The sequence below is a fragment of the Mirounga leonina genome, unplaced genomic scaffold (genome assembly GCF_011800145.1).
Source record: "Mirounga leonina isolate KUSES-001 unplaced genomic scaffold, KU_Mleo_1.0 Mir_168, whole genome shotgun sequence".
NCBI classification, from domain to species: Eukaryota; Metazoa; Chordata; class Mammalia; order Carnivora; family Phocidae; genus Mirounga; species Mirounga leonina.
The window spans coordinates 19,490,202-19,509,844 of NW_023270426.1; the positions used below are offsets into that span (position 1 = coordinate 19,490,202).

The following is a 19,643-nucleotide window of genomic DNA, read 5'->3' on the forward strand; positions in this document are numbered from 1 at the left end:
TCTTTCTTTCTTTCTTTCTTTCTTTCTTTCTTTCTTTCTTTCTTTCTGGGAGGGAGAGAGGGAGAGAGAGGTGGGGGGAGGGGCAGAGGGAGAGAGAGACTCTGAAGCAGACTCTGTGCCCCGCGCTAGCCCGACACTGGACTCAACCTCACAATCCTGAGATCATGACCTGAGCCAAAATCAAGCGTCAGATGCTTTACCGACTGAGCCACCCAGGCACACGTAGGCTTCATTTTCTTCATCTGAAAAACAGGAGGTTGGATTAGTTTTAGCAGCAGGGCACGATTTCCAAATGCAGCTTTACCAGGACTCCTAGATAGATGAATATAGCTCTGCTCTGGTTGAGGGTGGGTATACATGTGGGCTCATGTGCCCTCCCCTCATCTCCCCATCTGGCTCTGCAGGCAGCCCGATGAGCCCCAGGGCTCCCTGGACTACAGTTTGCAAGCATCAGGGTCAGGAGCTTCCCCTGGGCTGTCTGGTCCTAGTCTCCTGGACTTGGAGTGGCCAAGAAGCTCCCTCTTCAGTCCTGCTGGCGGGACCCCCATGGGCCTGCTGTTCCTTACTCCTTTATAGTTTCCTGATAGCCATTTGTGATTCAAGTCAGCAAGCGTCTATTGAATACCAACTGGATGTGTGTACAGGGGCTAATGCTTCTGAGCACTGGCTGTATGCCGGGTCCATACAGGGTTCTTCATATCGGGTCATTTTCTCATCATAGCCGGCTGTCGGCCTGTTGTACAGCTCAGGGAGAGGAGAGCTGGGAGAGGCTCAGTGACTTGCCCAAGATCACGAACACAGTGACCTGAACACAGGCTCTTGTGGATTAAGCACCTGGTGCGTGCCAGGCCTTTGCCGATACTTTCCTGTGCATTAGCAACTTCATCTCTCAGAGCAAATCTGTAAAGCAGGCATTGTTTCCATCTCCAAGGATCAAACGAGTGCAAGCCCAGAGAGAGGAAGGAGATCTGCCTGCGCCTCTGGACTCTGCCCGCCCAGCCTCACACTCTCTCCTGCCCTGTGCCTTCCGGTGGGTCAGCTCTCTCCCGTTTCTGTTCTCGCTGTGCATCTAGGGAAACTGAGGCCCAGAGACTCACTTCCCTCGGAACATCTCTGCCCTCGGGGGCCTCCATCTGGCACAGGCCTCCATGTGTCTGTTCCCTGGCGGTGACTATGAATTCCAAGTCTGGCTTCTCCGCAGAGTACCTGCCTTTCTGGGGGCCGTCTGCCCATCTGGCAGTATTGGTCAGGGCACCCCGACCTTGGTTGCCTGGGCGCCGACCTCCTGAGGAGTTCAGGACACATAGAGGGACGGCTGGGGGGTGAGCCAGTGGCAGCTGTTCCTGCCTCCCCATCCCTGTCCTTCTTTTGGGTTTTAGCTCACACTCAGCACCCCAACCACAAAGCTTGAGTCCATGCAAGCTGCCCTCCCTCCCGTCTCCACAGACCTCAAACTCCCTGCCACTTAGGTGTGACTATCCCAGGGACAAGGCCTGCTTGTGATTTTCGCCCTGGGGCGACTGCCTGGTACTGAGGATTGGGTGGTATTTCATGTAGGGTGGAGGGAGGCTGGACTTCTGGTGGATGGAGAGACATCCGCACTGCTGTACCTGCAGGTGGGGCCCCAGAGGATGGGGCTTCCTCTGAGCCTTAGGGGCAAAGCTTGTCTGTGCACAGAGCCCACATCTCTGCCGCGTAGACAAACACACAGTGAAGAGACGAGTCTTGACAAATGTTTGCCAAGTCCCTGGCTGACTTGGGAGTCAGGAGTGAGCTTGTTTGGCAGAACAAAGGGGAAGGCAGCCTGCAGAGGGCCATAAATAGTGAGGAAGGAGGAGCAGCCGGGCCTGAAGGCTCCCTGGGACCTTGTCCTAGGCTGGTGTCTTCTCCCGAGGGATGCCCTCATCCTCTCCCCGAGCTCTGGACCGGCTGGCCGCGGCCCGGAACACGCCGGCGGCAGCCTTGCTGCCCCCTTGAGCCGCATCTCCCTGGGAACCCTTGGGAGCTGGGTCACCTGCTGGGAGGTCAGTGTGACCTGCACATCCCAAGGTCTCCCTCCTCTAGGAACCAGGAAGTTTGGCTAGAGTCAGCAGTGCCAATACTTCCAAGGCAGAGCCGATCTGGAACTAGCTTGTGACACCTGGATGTACCCGGGCTGAAGGGGCCCAACCCCCTCACTACTCTGGAAGGGCGCAAGGTGACCTTCTTCTCTCTGCCCACAGTCCAGGCAGATATGGCCACCCATTTTTTCCAAGGAGCAGGGCAGAACAGAAGAGGTGGGGCGTGGAGGGCAAGATACCCTACTTGGGCCTCAGTATCCTCAGCTTGCTTGAGATCCTTCTGCTTGGCTAGCCCCTAGTCCCCGGTTTACCATGGGCATCAGGTGCAGGTCAGCAGGCCTGGGGATAGGAAGAGGCAAGATTTCCTCTGTAGCAGATGGGGAGGCCATGTAGGAGAGTGCACAGAATAGGTGAACACATGGGAAATGGGGAATGTGGGGAGTGCATGGGAATCTGTAAGTTTGGTTTAGTGCAGCGTGACCAAGGGCAGAGGAGGATGAGGGTGGGATGATAGCTAGGCCAGGACAAAGGATCCCCTGGGGAAATGGGGAGCCATGGAGGGTAACTGACCTGGGAAGTGGTCTGAGCAGGGCTCTGCTCTAGGAAGGTGATAAGAAGGTAAGAGACAGGTAAGGCAGGCCTGAATGAGAGCCCAGAGGTGGGCTGCAGAGGGCTCCTGGCTTTTCCCTCTGGGCTGGGGAAGGAGGTCCTGAAATGGGTGGGGGTGGGGACAGGGGAAGCCCAATCCCTGCCTTCACTCTGATGATTTGGCCTATTTCGCAGGGCCAGGGTCCTTTCTTCCTGAGTAGAGGTGGGCCTAGAGCCCTGCGCTCTGGATCCATTGGCCCCACACCAGGGAGCTGGCTGGAACTTCCAGTGCCTCATTGTCACTTACCACGCTTGCCATTGATTCTGCTTCCCCTGTACCCAATATTCTCCAAGGAGCCTGCTCCAGGGGTCCCTAGGAAGAGGAGGGGTGGCCAGGAGGCCTGCGAGATAAAGTCTAGGTGCTGTCCCCTCCTGGGGCCCTGGCACAGGTCTGCCCAGAGTTCCTGTCCAAGCTTCCCTGGCTGAGCACCTCCCTTTGGGGGTGGGGCTGAGACCTCGTGGCCTAAGAGGCAAAGGGACTCATCCAAGGTCAGCAACTTGGTGGGAACCCCACTTGGCTGGGAGTCCATCTGTGGCAATGGTGAGGCCATGGCAAAGCCCCCTTCAGCCTTCAGGAGGGGCAAGCAGGGACTCAGGCAGTGGCTGGTTTGCAGGGTGTGGATGGGGGAAGGGGCGTGGGCCACCTGGAAGGCTAGTGGCTCACCCTGTCGGGGGGATAGGGAAATGCAGGGCTCTGGCTTCTGTGGGGCTGGGTCCTGGGTTCCTACTGCCTGCTCACCCCTCCCTGGTGGGCTGGGGGATGGGGGCTGGGGTGTAGGAAGGTGGGAAGAGGGAAGCAAGGTGTCCACCTCTTTGCTCAGGCGGGGACATTTGACCAGTGCTGGTAATGCTAAATTTCTTGAGTTCAGTCTTTATTCCTCATCCCGATTTGATTTTTTTGGGGTAGTTTTATCGTATATACTTAAAAAAAAAAAGGCCATCTCAAAGATCAGGTTGATGAATGGTTCAGTATCTTCATTTTGGTGGTGATCTCTGAGTCTACACACGTGATGAGATGACAGGATGCTACACACCCTTGATAGAGGAACGTGGGCTTCCGGGGGCTGGTGTTGTACTACAGGGATGTGAGATGTGGTCCCTGGGGGGCTTGGGGGGAGGGTCCACAGGCCTGTTTGTGCTGTCGTGGCAACTTCCTGTGAATCTATATTATTTTAAAATAAAATGTTGAAAAAGCCAGTTTGGGGTTCTGCTTGAGGGGTCGAGGGCATGTCCCCACAGAGCACAGTAGGAGCTGTTGGGGGGACCCTTGGAAAGGAAGGAGGGGAGGTCCCAGGAGACAGAAGCGGGGATGGAGAATCATTGGTGCAAGGAGCTAGGAGCAAGGCCTCAATCGGGCTGAGCCCATCCAGGGCTGTGGCTGGGGGGACTTACAGAGCTCGAGTGACCATAAGCACCACCTGACAGGAGTGTGGGGCATCTGGGCTGAGAGGGGCTCAGGGAGGAGCAGGGAGGAGAAGATGTGTCGTTGTACCTCCAAAGGTAACTCAAGAGCGCAGGCCCTGGGTGTCACCCAGCAGAGGAGAGGCGCACGCGGGCTGTCGGCACCTCTAGGTGCCCGGGTTGCCTAGCGGCAGGTGTCTGCATCCAGGCCCGAGGAGGCAGGTGTCAGAGCCCACTGTGGGGGCCCACTCTGGAGCTGCCAGGGCCCAATTCTGGGCACCTGGCTCCGGCCTCCCGGTTGCCCTGGAGAAGCAGGTCTGCTCGAGAAAGTGCAGGAGGTGGATGCAATTATCTGGCCACGTGGATTTACTGAAGGGCAGGCTCTCGGGTCTCCCACAGTTGACATTCCAGGCCATTCCTCCCGCTGCAGCCGCTGCTTTGTCAGATCTACCGGACGCTCCCCTACCTGCTGTCTTCTACTGTGATCCAAGAGAAGTTCCCCAAAAGATGTCGCCACCTTGCCCCTCACCCTTTAGTTGCCCTGGACCCTGCCGCATTCAGCGTGTTCGGCATCAGGCCGGGCTGCCCAGCCTGCAGGAGAGGCTCTTGCTAACTGGATGCCGGTCTGCCATTTTCTCTCCACCCCTGCTGCCTGAGTCCAGCTATCTCTGCCTCCCCTTCATGGGGCTCAGTGGCTTCCCAGGACCAGCCATTAACTGACTGCAGGCAATGGCTTCCTTTTCCTCTTTCTTTTGGCAAACTCCTACTCACTCTTTCGGTCCTAGCCTGGAGACCCCTCTTCTGAGTAGCTTCTCCAGCCCCCCTCCCCTGGCCATGCTTGTATCTACAATCCTGCTCCCTTTGCACAATCCCTGAGTTTTGCTCTTAGCATATCATGTATTTGTAGGTTCATTTTTGGCTTCAGACTCTGGGCTCCCTAGGGGTCAGGAGTATGCTTTTCTCCATTTCTGGAACACTGTCCCTTACCCCCAAGCATAGTGGCCCATGTCAGGAGCTCAGTAAGGTAATGCCACCCATGTGGGGTGGGGAACAGGGCCACCATCATTCAGGCGAGGCTGGTCACCCAGTATGAAGACTGCTCCAATCTGTTGAGCTCCTTCAGCGGGTCCCCTCGTGCAAGGTTAGGGACTGCTTGCATGGGCCATTTTACAGATGAGAAAATGAAGGCCCAGAGGGAGTTCCTGCCCCAGACAGCAAGGGGAGGAGGTGGGATTCAGATCTAGGTGGCTTGCTGGGAGAGCTCCCCATCCCCCATTTTTTCATAATCCTGGAAAGTTCAGGAGGGTGAGGATGGCAGAGTCCCAGCCCCAGACTTGCTGTGACCATTGGGAGGCTCTCACACCCCAGGCCCAGCGGACAGCCCCAGGTTATGCCGGGGGAGGAGCCCGGAGACTCCCTGACTTCAGCGGGGTTTCGGGGCAAGGGATCCAGAGCGTCCTGATGGGGGCTGCTTGCTGGTCTCAGGAGAACCTCAGTCCCAGTACCCGCCCAGCCCCAGTTTTGGGTGCCTGCAGCCCAGTCCGGACTGCCAGGAGGGCCTGGCTCTGCAAATTTACTGCCGTGCTCGGGAATTCCTGTCCACCCCAGATCAGGGTGTCTGGGGCACAGCCGCCCGGACTGGGAGGAAAGCTGGGGTTATCTTGATCTCCAGATGAGGCGATATCTGCTTGTGGAGTTGCTGGGGAAGGCTCTTTGCCTTGGATCTTGCTCACTGTCTCCTTCCGGCTCCTGATAAAGAGTCGCAAACATAGGGCTGTAAAGGTGGCCATAAAAACAGAAGAAATGCTGGCACAGCTGGCTTATCAAAGCACATCTCGGACCCCAGCCAGCTCTCCTACTTCAAGTTTATTTCTCCTCCTCTGCTTTCTCTCAGAAGGTGTCTCGTAAACAGCTAAGAGGGTCATTTATAAATGTCTTCTGCCTTCTCCCCTCGGCACAGGGGCTGTGGCTTTGCTCTTTCTGTTCCTCCAGGCGCGGAGCTGGTGCGGGCACTCCCTTCTCCCAGGTGCCAGCAGAGATGAGAAGGGGAAGCCAGAGAGGTCCCGCCATCCCCAGACAGGGCTGAGGCTCCCAAAGGTGAGTGATGATGACATCTTTGGCCCTGGTCCTGTCATCGTCCTCTCCCAACTGCCCTGATGTTGATGGGGGTGAGGTGGTGAGGAGCACCCTGCCCTGGGCTGGCCTCAGGGCTTGACCCATGTCACAGAGTGACTCCTGTCGCATCCGCACTGAAAGGACGCTAGAGACGGCCTTGTACGAGTCTCTCCTGATTCCACGGAGCCCAGGGATGGCAGGGGGCAAGGGAGAGGCTGAGCCAGGAACGGAACGTGGAGGAAACACAGCGTCATGACCCGAGCGGGTCTCAAGATGCGAAGGGCTTCGATGTTCCCCATTTTGTGCGATCTTTGTGGTGACTCCCGGGGCAGAGAATATTATTCCCATTTTACAGATAGCAGAGAATGGTGCTCCTAGGTGCTGGCTGGCTGGCTCGCCTGGGGGCTCTCTTAACGATGACACAGCTATGTTCTCTCTTTGCCCCTCTAGTCCCTCAGAGAGCTTTACTTGTTGAGTTTCTTCTCAACAAGAGAGGTTCATAGGAGGTGTCTAAACACAGCCCTCAGTACCACACCGGCCCTGTGGTTCTAGCCTCATGGTCTGCCAGGCCCACCAATGAAGCCGAGTAGTCTCCCTGGCCTTTCCTCCTTCTTCCCTGGGGGTGTTTGGGTTCCCGTCGGCTGGGAGGCTTGTGGATGTGGTTGGCCAAAGCCCCGCAAATGGTGAGAGGCACTGAGCACTCTGGGTCATGGCTGAGAGGGTCCCAGATTTCAAAGGTGGGTGGGCGGGGGTAGTCCCAATGGGTGTTGGAGGGGCCCCAGCCATGGGAGCAGGAACCTGGTTAGAGTTCCTCTCTCCCCGGCAGCAGCCCAGGGCTTGGCATGCAGCAGGAAATGCTAATTGCACAAATTAGTCCAGCCTTGGCTAGCCAGAGTAATTGTACCTGCCTTGACCCCAGAGTGACTTCCTGTTCTATCCCTTTCTGTTAGAGGGGATGTGTGTATTCTATCCTATTATGTCTATATTCTATCTCTCTAGAACCCACCCACCCCAGTCAGGTGCGAGGGTTTCCACATTGGTTGCTCCTCAGCCCTGCAGGACTTGGAGGGTCTTGCTGTCTGTTCAGGCAGCCTTCACCCCTTGCCCGGGGCCAGGAGCTCATTCTGCATTTCTGCCACTTCCTGGGTTATCACCTTGGCCAGCTGCTTCCTTCCTGTGGCCTGACGGGATGTGTGAACGGTCGTCCAGAAACCGGTACTCCATGTTTCAGGAGAATGGGCACGGCCTTCACTCGGGAGGAAACAGAGGCTTCCCAGGGTTGAGGGGGAGCAGGCGACTTTGCTGGGGGCCACAGAGGGCTGGTGGCGGAGCTGGGGTCACATTGCCGGCCTCAGTGTTGCTTCTCGCCCCTTGTTCCTTGTGCTTTCCCGGTAAAGCTCGCTGAGTGGTTAGGGGAGAGTGCTGCCTGCAGGCTTGTGAGGCCATGCGGGGGAGACCCGGGAGCGTGGGGAGGAGGCCTTCGGGTCTGCCCGGTGTCTGTAATATATTTGAATTATCTCTGCAGATGAGCCCTGATTTAGCCGACAGTCTAGAGTAAACCTTAGCTTGAAGACAAATACAATTGACACTGGGCTTGAGTGGTTCAAAGGTTATTGGCACAAAACTGTCGGCTTTGTTTAGCTGAGGGGCTGTATTTATGACGGGGGTACGACAGGGCCATCTATAACTCGTCGGTGGCGAGGCTGACGTCGGACCAGAGACAGCCTATTTACACTGAGCCTGGAATTTAGTTTCTCTGCTGGGAAGTGAAAAGGCAGTTCTATTCTTGGCCAAGTCGCTTGATGGGTTGCTGGCTTAATTTGGGTCCTCAGTTGAGCTTGCTGGGGATGGAGAGCACCACTGGAGGGAATCGCTTCCGGGGTGTGTGCCGTGGGGTGAGCCGGGGCACGAGGCTGTTTGGAAGGACCTGGTCAGTGTGTTTCACTTTGACCCCTGAATGAAGGGCCACACACACAGGAGGAGGAACTCTGAGGCCCTGGGCCCCGGGGGCTTGATTTTTCCTGTGTTTCTCAGCTGGTTAGTTTAGGAGAAAGGAACGGTGGGTAAGTGTTGCCCTGGAGAGAGGCATTTGTCCGGAGTGCTAGACAGGCCTGTGTTGTGGACACAGAATTCCTTTGCAGAGAAAATATCCCAGGGAAGGGGCCACGGCCAGAGGTGGTAGAGGTACACGGGGGGTGACTTTTTGGAAAAGAGGACGAAGTCCGTCTCAAGGGCCTCGGCATGTGCTTCTCTCATGACCCATTCATTCCCCTGCTGGGAATCGGCCTGAGAAGATCATCGTAGACGTGGACAAAGATTCATGTCCCTAGATGTTCACTGCAGCGTCATTTAGAAGAGCACAGGGGGAAGCAACTGTACGTAGATTAAAATTGGTTCATATGAAGGATTTCTAATGATTTGTCGATATGATTCTCAGTAGAGGAAGGGAATGCTCTACAGGTTGTAAAGTGTGTTTACTGTTGTGTAAAACAAAGAAGGAGGGAAATACAACAGAATGTAAGTGGAAGTTAGCGCAGAGGATGGGGATTGTGATTTTTAAATTCTCTTATATCTTCAGAGAGTATATTGTAAATTTCTCCTAGGGGTGTGTATTACTTTTTAGTCTTAGAGACAATTACTCAGTGAAAAAGCAAAAATTCAAGTTCCCACCCTTTAAGTGGTCTCTGCTGTTCTCCGGGCCTCAATTTCCCTGGCATAAAAGGGGACTCTGGGCCGCTCTTGTTCTGCCCTGGCTCCAGTCCTGAGCAGGGATGGATGACCCTCTGGGCAGCTTTGGCCACCTGCCCATGATCGCCGTGTCCTGGGTCTGATGGGTCACCTAATTTTAGTGCCTGCTGGGGCAGCTGCCCAAGTGTGGCCCCAGCCACCAGGCAGACGGTCAGGGTGGTGTCCCCCATGTTGCCAGCACCTTTGCCAGGCTGGTGAGGTCAGAGCACAGCTTGGGACCCGGTTGGTTAAGTCTCAGAGCCTCAGGGGCATTCTCAAGTGTCCAGGACACGGAACATCACAACCTGCATTTGGGAAGAAATCCGTTAGCCAGGATCCCTGGACTCAGTGGAAAGGTAGGCGGTCCTTTGGAGGGGTGAGGGAGAAGAAAGGGCTGCAGGCCCTAAGTACCCAGAAGTTAGTTCTCTGGAATTCCAGAAACCAGTCTGCCGTTAGGGGTTTCCAGTATATGTCTAGAACTTGTCTCTCAGCCCAGCTCCATCTGTCAGCTGGGGACTTGCATGGAGACATGAACATTTCCCTGAAAGGTCTTGACTTGATAGCAGGCAGCTGTGGGCAGCATGTCCTTAACTAGAATAGCTGGGAATGGGGGATCTTTGGGGGTGTGAACTTGAGAACATGTCTATGAGGAAGAAAGGTCAAGGGCAAATGGAGAGTGGGGCTCAGTTGGTGAGGGAAGACAGGCCGCCATGGTATCCTCTCGGGTCTGCTGTCTTTAGTCCTATGTCACCTGCTTTGCAAGTGGAGCCATCTTTCCAAACCCAGCTCTTAATTGTCACTCCTCCTCTGACTTGGCCCTGCAGAGCCTGTGAATCAAGCCAAGAACCCTTAGTATGGCATTCAGACCTTTCTCTAACTTGGCCTCAACCCAGTGCCTGCTTTTATGCCCACAAACTTGCTCCTCTAGCTAAACTGTGTTCTATGCCTTCTCGGTCCTTGAACACACCAGAAAACCTCAGGTCCTTTGGCTGGAATGCCCTTCTACTCTGCCTTGTTTAGTCACTACCTATTTATGGAATACCTGCTATGGGCTGGGTCAGAATCCTGATAAACTCCTATTCAACCCTCAAAACCCAAATGTCTTCAGGCTGATATACCTTCACCAGCATGACCATCTAGGTCACTCGTCCTCCACTGTTGATGATGTCTTGTATCTCATCTTCTCAGAGTGTTGTGTCTACTTTTCCCGCTGGGCCTTGGTAACTTTCCTCTGTGTTCCTGGCATGAGGCATCATTCTCTGTAAATAGCTGCTGGGTGTTGTCATACAAAGAAGAGCCATTAGTGAATGCCAACAAAACAAGTGGGAGGATCTATTCCCTGGAGTTGTAAGGGCATGGGATAATGATTACAAACAGTGTCGGCTTACACTTACCAAGCATGTACCATGAGCCAGGCACTGTACTGAGTGCTTTCCATGTAGTAGCCCATCGAATCCAACCACAACCCAAGAGATTGGTGTGGTTACCTTCTCATTTTGCCGATGAGGAAACTGAGACAGTTTCCTGTATAGGATTTGAACCTATACAGGCAGGCTTTAAGCTCAAACACTATTGCTTCTTCCTTACCAGGTATCAAGGTGACACTTGTCCCCTGGGGAGTGAAGGGCAGCCCCATCCTGGCTGGGTCCTAGTGCTGATGTCTGTTGGCAACCTTGCATGGATGCATGGTTTGTCGGGGATACCCTCGGAGGGTGGAGGACTTTCCTGAATCTGTCTTAGTGAGCTATCTGGATGCGTCTTGGCATCTCTTTTCCCCACCCTCACTATCTGCCACGTGGGGCCCAGCAGGACCTGTCCTTTGTCTCTCCTTCAGGAAATGCATTCATTTTGTGCACATTTGTGAAGCTTCTACCGCCTGTTAATCCCTTGTCAGGCCTTGGGGGTAGAGCCGTCCCTGTCCCAGTGGAGCATGCTCAAGTCAACCGGCATGGCTTCCAAGTGTGATCCAGTGTTGTTGGCCGGGCACAAATCCCAGGCGGTGCCCACCCCTGCTGGCATTTACCTTGAGCCCTGGGCTAGCCTGGCATTTCTGAGGACTCCATGCCTTCCTCACTGTCCATCTGTTTAGAGCTCTATTTGCTTAGTGTCTGGACAGACTGAGCAGGAGCCTGAACTTTTGGCTTAGTGACACACTCAGCCTTAAATCTCTGGAGAACAGATTTTAATCCTACGGTGGAGGGCCCGGCTGGTGACGGCAATTCTCTAATGAGTTCACCTGTGTAGTTGGGGGCCCACTGTTGAGAGGAGGGACCTGTCTTATCTTGAGACTGATGGCAAACTTCTCTGTGCTCAGTTCTCAGTACCCACTTGAGCCAGAGTGGAGGTGCCTTAGATGAAGGACTTGGGGGTGGCCATGGACTTGGTATTAGTGTCCTGGCGTGGTCCTAAAAATGTACTTCAGACAGAATGGTTTAAAACAACAGAAATTCACTCTCACCTTTCAGGAGGCCAGAAGCCTGAAGTCAGGGTCTCACCAGGGACGGCTCATTTTAGAGGCTCTGAGGGAGAACCTTCCCCATGCCTTTCTCTTGGCTTCTGGCAATCCTTGGCCTTCCTTGGCCTATAGATGCACCGTGCTGTTCTGTGATGTCATCTTCCCCAGGTGTTCTTCTGCATCTGTATCTGAATATCCTTCTTCTTCTAAGGCTGCCAGTCCTCTTGGGTCAAGGACCCACCCTACTCCAGTTTGACCTCCTCTTAACTAATGACATCTGCAATGACCCTAATTTCCAAATGAGGTCACGTTCTGAGGTACCGGGGAGTTAGGGCTTCAGCATATCTTTCTGGGGGTACACAATTCAATTCATCCCACCCTCCCTGAGGGAAATACTTGGGGACTGCTTTGTGGAACTGCCGGACTTGAAAACCCTGTTGCCCCTGTCTTCCCAGCGGCGCCCAGAAGAGTTGAGCTGCCTGAGGGGGCTGTTTGGGTCCTGAGGAGGCAGGTGTTGGTCCAGGGAGCCCACCCGGGGCCTGGGCTGGAAGGGATTCCTGCAGGGCCTGGAAGGCCTTGGGAGAGACAAGATGATCAAAGATGACAGAGGGGGTGGGGAGTCTTTCCTCTTAGAAATGCAGATGGTATCTGTGGAGGAAGGGGATGAAAGCAGTTTTTAAAAAGACATTAATCGCCTCACTCATTTCCTTCTGATGGTTGGAGATGAGTGACAAAGCCTCGTAATTGAAGATGGTGGGGCTGATAATTCACCAGCGGTAGCCCGGGGAGGGATGTCTTAGGCTGTGAATCACTGTACACTACACAGATCGGAGTGTCTCCCTGATGGTATCTCCTGGGCTCTCGGAGCCTCTTGCTGGCGCAGGAAGACGCGCACGCGTGTGAAGGCTTGAGCTGAGCTGGCTGCAGCTTCCTGGCCCAGGGAAATGTTCTGGGGAGCACCTGCTGCAGCGGGCAGGAGATGAGTGCCTACTATGTGCAGGCACCCTGCAAGGGCTGGGGAGAGAGTGCCCGGTGCATGTTGTCTGTTGATGGTGTCTGTGGATGGGAGCATGAAAGGCTCAGGGTAGGAGCCTCAGTGCTTAGACCCGACCCATGCAAGGCCCCCCAGTGCTTTCCTCATCCCTCTCCCAGTGGCTTAGAAGGCACAGCCAACTCTGAGCCCATGGGGCGCCTCTGCCCAGGACGATGTTGGGTCAGCGTGGGTACTTAGGGGCAACTTGTAAACGCCCTCAGCCCTCTGCTGGTGCAAGTACATTTGGATCCCCTACCCTCGGCCAGACCCATGGGCTGCAAGAGGATCCTTCAAGGACAGGCAGGCAGCAGCAAGCAGAGGAAGCGGAAGGGGGCTCACACACAGGGGGAGCCCCCCGCCATTTCCGTTGCCTCTGATGGCCAGCACCTGGTCCGTGTCGCTAGCACCTCGGACAGGTCCAAGCCCGAGCCAGGAAGGGTCTGCGCAGTGGAGATGAAGGCATGCCCTCTCCCCTACCTCCTTCCCCGGAACACTTCCAGTGTGGGCGCTGAGAGGACCCCCGAGAGTGCAGCTCTTGGGTGAGTGCTATGGACAGCGTGCTGAGAGGCTGGGGAGGAGATCTGGGGCCACTCTGTGTGCACGCACACTCGTGTGTGTGAGTGTGTGTATCGGTAGGTAGGGAGTATTCGGTAATTCATTCACTCATTCATCCAATTATTCATAATTATTCATTCACAAGTGCCCACCACTGTGTTTGATTCTGGGGTTCCGAGGTGGGGACAAAACTGACACGGTCTCCACTCGCGTGGAACTCACAGCCCGTGGAGGGGGACAGATGTGACTCTGGCAGTCACACCAGTAGACATAGATATTCTGATGTCGGGTGTGAGGCGGGGGCGGGGGGGGGGCGCCCTCTGCTGAGTTTTGTTGCTGATTTGTGACTTTGCACTTCATGCCAGAATATTCACACTTCTTATTTATCTGAAGGTCCCTTTGTTGAAGTGATTTCTGGTGTCTATGACCACAGAGCAGCTAGATGTGTTCCGGATCTCTGTTCACTTGCCTTTCAGACAGTCTCCCCCAGTTCCCAGAGGGCTCAGCATCCTGGGGAATACGGCTCTGGGCACTAGGGGGCTGGAGAGTCTTGCAGCAGGGCAGTGAGATGTTGGAAGTGCTGTAGCAGGGAGATGCACTTGGCAGGGTGGTCTGAGCCCGACTGCGGCCGGGATGACAGGCTGGGTAGTGCAGACCCCTGCAGGTGGCGCAGCCTATGCCAGGAAGGAGGGTCCGAGCTGGCTGATGAGAAAAGGTTCTGCCGGGGGCTCCTGGCTGCCTGTGGGCTTGGACGGTGCTGGCCCTTCCTCAGAGAGCAGGCCACCTCAGGCACAGAGCTGAGCTCCTTGAACAGCCCCCCAGGGAGCACGAAGAGATGGAAGGCCAGGGCGGCCGATGGCTCTGGGGCGGTATTAGTTTTCTCCCGCTGCTGTAACAGATTACAACAGACTTAGGGGCTTAAAACGACACACATTTATCATTTTACAATTCTGTGAGTCAGAAGTTGACAGGGTCTCACTGGGTTAACATCAAGGTGTCGGCAGGGCGACGTGTCATCTGGAGGCTCGAGGGGAGAATCTGTTTTCTTGTCTTGTCCAGCTTCTAAAGGCCGCCTGCATTTCTTGGCTTGTAGCCCCTTCCTCGGTCTTCAAAGCCAGCAACATTGCATTTCTCTGGCTCTCTTGCACTGATGCTTCTCTCTGACCACAGCTGGGCAATGTTCCCTGCTTTTAAGGACTCACAGGATTAGATTGGGCCCACCCAGGCAATCCTGGATCATTTCCCCATTTTTGGACCCTTAAACTTAATCATGTCTGCAGAAGCCCCCTTTTGTTATGTAAATCATGCAATGGCAGATTCCGGGGATTAGGACATGGGCATTTTGGAGGGGGCCATAGATACCCCCCCGCCCCAGGCTCAGGGATCTCCACAGCCAGAAATAAGGAAGCACGTGACTTGTCTTTGGCTTCTAGGGTGGGAGGTTCCCTCCTACCAGACCCACAACCATGGAAAGCCCCCAACCGGAAGTGGGTGTGGAGGACCCCCTCCTCAGATGGCTGCCTTACCATACCTCACCTGCCTCCTCTTCCGCGCCTGCACCCCGTTACCTGCAGTTCCCCAAATGTGCCAGGTTCTCTCTCACTTCTGCACTTTGCACATGTTTGCTCTGCCCGCAACCCCCTCCTCCTTCCGCCTTACTCTCACCCCAAACTGGTGAAAACTGCTTGCCCCTGGCTACCCTCCCCTTGCCCCCGAAAGCTGCCCTGCCTCCTGGCTTTCTTGCCTCTGCTGCTGGCTGGGTTGGGGCAGCTTCCACCCCTCCTGCCTGAGCTGTCAAGGCCCACGCTTGTGTTCACCCACTCCTATGAGTTTCTGAAGGTGGAGCAGGACTCTTCCATCTCTGAGGCCAGTCTGGGCCCGGCTCTGAGCCTGTGACTAATGGGCTTTGTGAAATAAATGAATAAAAGAATAATCAGCTGAGGGAGTAGAGGGCCTGGAATGAGGCTGGGATGTCAGGAATGACGATGGGGGTGGGTGGGTCCCCCCAGCTGTCCAGGATGGGGGCCATGGCTGGTTCACGTGTGTGCATGTGCAGGTGGGGCTGCAGGAGAGATGGGGCTGGGCGGTCTCTGGGGGGCCTGGGTCCCTGTGGCCTCCATCACATGGTATGGATGCTGAGGGGCTTTGGGCAACTTGGACATGGCCTCACCATCAAGGGTCAGATGCAGACATCCTGACTGTGAGTACTGCCTGTCCTCGGCTTGTTCTACCCATGAGGTGGGTTTTTCTTCAGGCTTTCGCTGCAGCGTGTCTGAGCTTGGGGCTGGATGCATGGTGGGGAGGAGCTGAAATGATGCAGGCCCTTGAGCAGCAGGGGACAGTGGCTTCTGAGCTCCTAGGAACCCATTTCTGCGGTGGGAAAAAGGCACAGATGCTCCATGGTCCATCTTTCCCTGCCCTACCCCTAGTTGCTGACAGGCTCCTGCTGACCTCTAGATACTTCCTTCTCCAGGAAGGCCCTCAGGGGTGGGCGATGACCTTCTCTATGTGTCCTCACACAGGGCGACATTGCTGGGGGGTGATGGAGGCCCCTCACCTGCCGACGACGGGCTGGGGGAGCACCCCCCGTCGGAATAGCTTTCCTAGCTGTGCGATGCGGAGCCGTACTGGAGCCTGAGGCATCAGAAGAACCGGTAACACGGAGCCTGTCTTTACTTAAAATTTTGGAATTTTATTCCTCATGGACTTTTGCCTTAATTTTGATTTTAAAAAATATTGCACAGAATTATTTCTAATCTTGACTGCTGGGTTTTTTGGTGCTTCCATATGTTTGTGTCCCTTACATTTTGTGCCTTGCTCGCCTCCCTCTAGTCCCGGCCCTGCTTCTAGGAGAGGGCCCTGGGATTCTTCACACCCACAGAACTCACTCTGGCGTCCAGTACTCCTGCCTGAGGGAGGAGAAGGGCAACTTCTGGTGGGTGCCCAGGACAGGAGGGGCTGGTGACATGGCCGCCTTGGTCTCTCTTAGGATCTGGCCATGGCCACCGGCAGGCATGTGTGTGGGCTGAGCTGAGGAGGCCCCAGCCCAGCACCGAGTGAATCCTCCCACTCCTCTTGGGGTTGGAGGCCTGGCCCCTGGAACACCTGGCAGCCCAGATAAAGACGTCTTCCTCCTGCGGTGTGCAGGAGGCCCAGGGGCATGGGCTTCTAAGGCTGAGGGCAGGAGAGGGGGCTCTGGGAGGCTGGGACCGGAGCAGCCAACCCCAGCAGCTGCGGGTGTATGTCAGTCACAGAGGAGCAGGGGCATGTTGGCTGTCTGACAGTAAGCCGTGTTGGCAGGGCCTGGGCTCCCAGGCCTGATGCTTAGCACACTGTCAGCTCTCAGCAAATAATAAATAATAATAATATCTCCAGCATGTTAGGGGAGCCAGAGGAGGGAGAGAACTCAGAAAACATGTGTTCTGCCTCACGGCGGGGGCCAGGAAGCTGAAATCTGTTCAGCGCCTCTCTTTGGGCGGGGTCCTGGGGGGGCCACCCCTCTCCCGTGGCTTGGCATGGGAGGCGGATGAGCAAGCATCTGGGGCCTGCACTGGGAACCGGGGCTCAGGGAGACTTGTCTGGGGGTTGCCCTCAGCTGTCATTTTTTTTTTTTTTTTAAAAGCTCAAACTACCCTCAGATGTCTTCTGGCATTTGGGGATGATCAGACTTGGGTTTGCTTCCTGAATCTACTGCTTCAGACAAGCCACTTAGCCTCTGAGGGCCTCCCCGGCTCTCTCACTTATAAAACGGGACGCTTACAGTAACCGTGAGGCTGGGTTAAATGAGAGTGGCTATAGAGCCCGGGGAAAAGGGCTGGTAAATGCCAGTCCTGCCGGCACTGGAGCTCTGGTCCTCAGCGTGAGGCCTGAGTTTGGTCCTGCGCGGGGCAGCCGTGCGGGCAGGACTGGCTGGGTGGCTGGCACCAGCCCTGGGTCTGGGGAAGGATTCTGCAGACCCCCTGTGTGTGGCAAGTTGCCCCCAGTGTGCAGGCACCTGTTACTGTTTGTTGACTGACTCTGGGACCTGGGAGCTTTCACGGAGCAGAGGATGGAGGTTGGGTGCTTGGTGTGGAAGCCCACGGGGGACTCAGTGGCGTGAGCGAAGTCCCCTTGGCAGCCCCCGAACATGGGGCTTAGTGCTGACATCTTGGTTTGCGGCTCCCTGGGATGTGGGAGAGCTGACGGGGGCGGAGACAGCAGGGCCACCTGCCACCTGGCCACCGTCCCCCATGACCCGATCTCTCCCTGGCCTTCCTGCTCATGAGCTGCAGCCGGGCCGGAGACCCACTGCAGGATTGTGGGGAGGTGGAGTACTGCTCTCTGTGTGGCGAGGCCCAGTCTCCCCGCCAGCTCAGGCCTCCGGGGGAGGGCACCTCGCTGCAGCCCTCCTTCTTTCCAGAGCCTTTGGGGTCCCCCTTCTCCCACTCCTCGCTTCTCCCAGACAGGCCATTGTCCTACTTACCCTGAGCTTCCTGCCTTCTGCCCTGAGGTGAGGGCTCTCCCTGGGTGGGCCAGGGAGGCCTACTGGCCGTCCCCTTGGCCTGGCTCAGCGTGGTGCCACAGGGGATGGGCCACTTGTCAGATTTGTTGTTTAATTTTCCTCGCTCAGACTCTGCTTGTTCCAACACCCTGCAATGACATGGGTGTTAACCGAGCACCAGGGACTATAATTACCAGGGCTGAGAGACAAGATCTCCTGGTGGTATAATAGCTGCAGGCAGGAGCCCCGCCTGGTCTGTCCCCAGAGAGGAGCCGCTCCAGGCTGACTCTTGTCTGAAGAGCCGCAGGGCTCGTGCCCCTCACCTTCGCGGTTCTCTGACCGTGGCCCCCGGGGACTCCTCCCTGCGGAGGGGCCCACGTGCCTCTCTGGGTTGCTCAGCTCGAGTGTGGCTGGGCGTCGCTCTGAGGCTCTGGGCAGGACAGGCACCCTGTGTGGCCTTGCCGGCTGGCCGGGGCTGCCGAGCTGGGAAGGGGCAGCCTGTGACCACATGGGTGCCGCGGAGGCCTCGGTGGGCCACAGCCAGGGAGCGCGGCTTTTCTCAGGATAAATGCAGGGTTCGTGAATCAGTTCCTGAATTCTGTCTCTGGACAGACAGACTGGACTCAGCAGCAGGGATTCTGGCTATAGAGTCCGAGTCAACTTGTCACATGTGATGATAAACGGTCTATGAAGGCCACCTCCAAATGCACTAACAGATGTTTAGTGTCTTGGTTGGGTGAGGGGACAGCATGTCCTCTTGTGGGTGGGTGCCTCTTTGTAAGAGGCGTGGGCAGCCTGGAACCATGAGGGTGCTTGGGGAGCTGGGAATGGCCCAGAAAGGGAAGCTTACCTTTGTCCAGGTGTGTGAAGGGCCGGTGTGAGGAGGCAGCCGACGACAGGTTTTGTATGGATTGTCACAGCTGCTGATAATCAGACGACCCAGAATGGACAGGATTGGGTTGTGGGGGGCTGAGGCCCCAGTGGTCAGGGTCCCCGGGGGGCAGAGATGGGCTAGTTGCTGTTGACATGTGGCAAGAACAGTTCTCTCCTGGGGAGGAGCTCAGGCTAGGTCTGTGTGCCTGGACACAGGATCTCTAGCCCTGAGGCTAGTCTTGGCTCTGCCACTGATGGGCACCCACCCTCTGGGTGGGTCCCTTCCCTTCACTGTGCCTCTGCTCTTACTGCCTGGGACAGAGTGTGAGGCCCAGCTTCCTTCTGATTTTGTCCTGTGGGTGGTATAAAAGAGACATGGGGAGTGGGGTGCAGATAGGGGCTCTGGGAACGGTCTGTGGGCACAGGGTGCTGTGGGACCCATGGGGGTCAGTATTTGTGGATGGAACACTTTCTCATAAGACTTCTGCTCCCCACTGAGACTTTGGGACCCTCTGGCCTTGGGGATGTGATGTTCCAAGTGTGGGTGCCATCTGTGCGGGGCTGATGTTGGGATCTAGGACCATGAAGGCCCTCTGAGGCTGGAGGGCTGGGGGAGGAACAAGCCCTCATCAGGCCTTCTCCTGGCCCAGCTCCCATGAGCACTGGCGTGGGCCATGCACACAGTAGGCTCCTTCTTGGTCGGCACATCTGGTGGGCTCTGCTGATGGCACAGCCCTGGCAGCTGACGGGTGAGCCGAATTTGTGGGAGCCAAAGATGGGCTTGTCCAGGGTACCCCTGGCCTTCTGGGCTTGCTCTGGGGCAAGGGGATGGGGTCTGGGGGGGGGAGGAGAAACTGGAGCTCATAGGGAGCATCAAAGGGCTGGTGCGAGGTTTATTGGGGCCTTTACTGCCCTAGTTTTCATTATTTACACCCTGTTGATTCTAGGAGCTCCCGTTAAACGTGTAATAAATATAAAAATATTTTACAGGCCAGTGAAAATTCCACAGCAAAAATAACTCTATAAAGAGGGATTTCGCCCCGCTCTGCCCGCTGCCGAGTTCTGTGTGGCATTGCTCTGAGCCTGTTGGCTGGCAGCAGGGCAATGAGGTGGCTGGGTTCCCGGGTCATGGGGGGCGTGGGCCGGGTGTTTAATTAGCCCCTTTACCAGCCTGTGAATGAAGTCTCTGCTCCCAGGCCAGGCCTGCCAGCTCTATAGGTGGTGGTGGGTGAGAGCCACCCAAGCGCAGCGGCGGAGGGCTGGGCTGTGGAAGCAGGGGGAGCCTGGGGCGGGGAG

At 56.0% G+C, this 19,643-nt stretch overlaps 1 long non-coding RNA gene across 1 annotated transcript in view; it reads left to right on the forward strand.

Moving 5' to 3' along the window:
• Positions 1–9,190: 9,190 nt before the first annotated feature.
• Positions 9,191–19,643, forward strand: part of LOC118016659 — a 154,484-nt gene continuing 144,031 nt past the window's right edge. The window contains exons 1-2 of the long non-coding RNA XR_004680882.1: positions 9,191–9,307; positions 15,517–15,648. This is a non-coding gene — a long non-coding RNA (uncharacterized LOC118016659). The remainder of the gene's footprint in view (positions 9,308–15,516; positions 15,649–19,643) is intronic.